The following is a 2,774-nucleotide window of genomic DNA, read 5'->3' on the forward strand; positions in this document are numbered from 1 at the left end:
CCGCCCCGCCCGCCGCGCCCCTGACGCGCTGGAGCCGCGGGGGCGCTGGGACCGCCCCGGCCGGCAGGACCCCTTCGACCCCCTCCCGGAACGAGCGGCCTCCCGGCTAAGTCATTGTTAACAGCCTAAGAAATTATCTTGTCTCCGCGCTCTTTCGTCTGCTGGCAAGCCAGGTAATTTTCTTACAGCGAAAACTCCGCGATCGTAACTTCTGGGCAGCCTGCCGGTCTCGCCCCCCCGCGTCCGCTGGTCCTCCGCCAGCTGGGTGTCCCGCGCAGTCCGCGAAACTTTTTATTTAAGGAAAAAAATATGCTAATACCTGACCTGTCTTGCGATTCGTCATCGCGATCGTTAGCTAAGTGGTCAGGAATTACGTTTCGCTCCCGTTCTGCGCTTGCAGACCACGTTGAAAATATCCCTGTCTGCATCCGAAAAAAAAAAAAAGTTTTCTCATTTAGCAGTTGAACTGCAGTCCGGGGTCTGTAGCAGTTCTCTAAATAGATCCACTACGCAGCCATTAATTAATAGCATTTTGAACCAGAAACATTTTTAACCTTGGAAAAGCAAAGAAGCTCTCATGGTTGAAATTGAAACTTAAAATCCTTTGAGTAACGATATAACTATTCAACCAACGAAAGAAAAATGCATGTTTAAACTGCATTAACCTGTCACAGACATATAAACAAATTTTCATGCTGAAATATAAATTATAGACTAGCAGCGAGATAAACACATTAAAATGGACTCCCACAATTTCAATAATAGAAAGTCACGTTTCCAATTAGGCAACATCTTCTGTTTTTCTTTTGATAAAAATTAAAAATAAGAAAATGCAGCCGATGCTTATAGAATGCTTAGAGGGTGCTTATGCCTGTGGAGGTTTTTCTTTTTTATAATCAAGTATATGAGTAATTTATTTTACATGTCTTTATTGCTTTCATTTTGCTCCTTTTTTAAAAAAAAATTAAAACGCGTAGAAAACAAACAGGACAATTCTAAAAAGCAGGCATTGCAGTTTTGGATGTACACAGGCTTTTACTTTTATAATGAATCATGTACATTTTATTTTAACGTTAGTACATTTTCTTCTGAAAATTAAGAAATACAGATGCAACAAGAGTAACATACGTTCATGTGTTTACTGACTAGAAAAATCAAATGTGGTGGTTTTGTCATATTTGCTTCAGGGTTTTTATTTATATTAAATGTTACAGAGTTGAATGTCACTTTATTTTCCTCCACAGTTCCACTCACCTTGCTCCCTCCTTAACTTCCCGAGGCAATCAGTGTTGTGAATAGTATATCCCAGCAGCATTTGGTACTACACTTTCATTAGTCAGTGACCTGTATATTTATAAATATCTATCCACCCATGATTACCTATTTAAATTTTTTCATAAATGTTACAGGAATGTGCATAGCATTTTATACCTGGCTTTTCTTCCTCAGTGTGACTTTTAAAATTATTCACGTAGGTGCCTATAGAATCTATTTTATTCATTTCAGTGATTTTAAAATAATATTGTCAGCTTTATTATTAAGGAGATTCTATTTTAAAACTTAGAATTTTTGCGAAAGTTCCTTACCTCAAAATTTCAGATCATTCACAATCCACACATCAAAATCTGCAAGACAGAATTCTTTATTAGCAGTTTTTCTTTTAATTTTATATTCAGAAAAAATGTAAAGATATTTTAAAACACAGGGGAAATATAGGGACCCATGTACCAGTCTCATATAACTAAGGAACATTACTGTTTGTCATATATCTGCATCAGAACTACTATATAAAATCAATTAAACATTTCTGATACAATTGAAGCATTCTGTGCAGTACATTCTCTATCCCTCTTTTCCTCAAAGGCAGGCATCATCATGAATTTGGCATGTAACTTTCCAATTGAGATTTTACACTTTCACTGCATATGAGCTCATGTGGAATATTGCTTTAAATGAATTTAAAATAGACATATGTGATGTTAGACTGTGGATATCATTCTGTGGTTTGTTTTTTTTCCCCTTCATGATATGTTTTTATTTTTGCTCTTCATGTTGATAAATATAGACCCAGTTCATTCATTTTAATCTCCATATTGCTAATCCATGCATATGAATATGCCTTGTTTATTCATGCCCCTATTGATGAATATTTAAACTGCTGCCAATATTTTGCTATTGCTTATCCATGTTTCCCTTGTACCTATGTGAGAATTTCTCTGTGTATCTACCTAGATGAGGAATTGCTAGGCTGCACACACATTTTCAGTTTTACTACCAACTGCCAAATGGTTTTCCAATTTGTACACTGCTCAGCAGTGTACAAGAGTTTTTATTTCTCTAAGATGACATTAAGTCCTTTCTCAATTCAGACTTGTCTTATTTCTGCCAGTTTGATTTTTAAAGAATCCAGTGTCTTGTTTTATTTGAATTTCCCTCACTGCCAGTGAGGTTGAGTGCTTCATATATTTATTGGCTGTTGAAGTTTTTCTAAGTTTGTGATTTGTTTTTTCAGTGTTCATTCATTTTTCCAATAGGCTGTGTGTTTTTTATTCCCCTGATTTATGGGAGTTTGTGTGTCTAAACATTCAACATATTGTTTCAGTCTATAGCTTGTGTTTTCACTTTTCATGTCTTTTGTACTATAGAAAATTTAAAATGCAGTGTTATTCACTCTTCTCTCTTTTTAATAGTTTGTGCCATTTGTGTATTATTAAGGGGACTTCACACCTGTTGTGTGAAGGTATCCTATTATGTCTTTTACCTTTATTTTTAAA

This window comes from Octodon degus, unplaced genomic scaffold (assembly GCF_000260255.1).
Source record: "Octodon degus isolate 3935 unplaced genomic scaffold, OctDeg1.0 scaffold00084, whole genome shotgun sequence".
NCBI classification, from domain to species: domain Eukaryota; kingdom Metazoa; phylum Chordata; class Mammalia; order Rodentia; family Octodontidae; genus Octodon; species Octodon degus.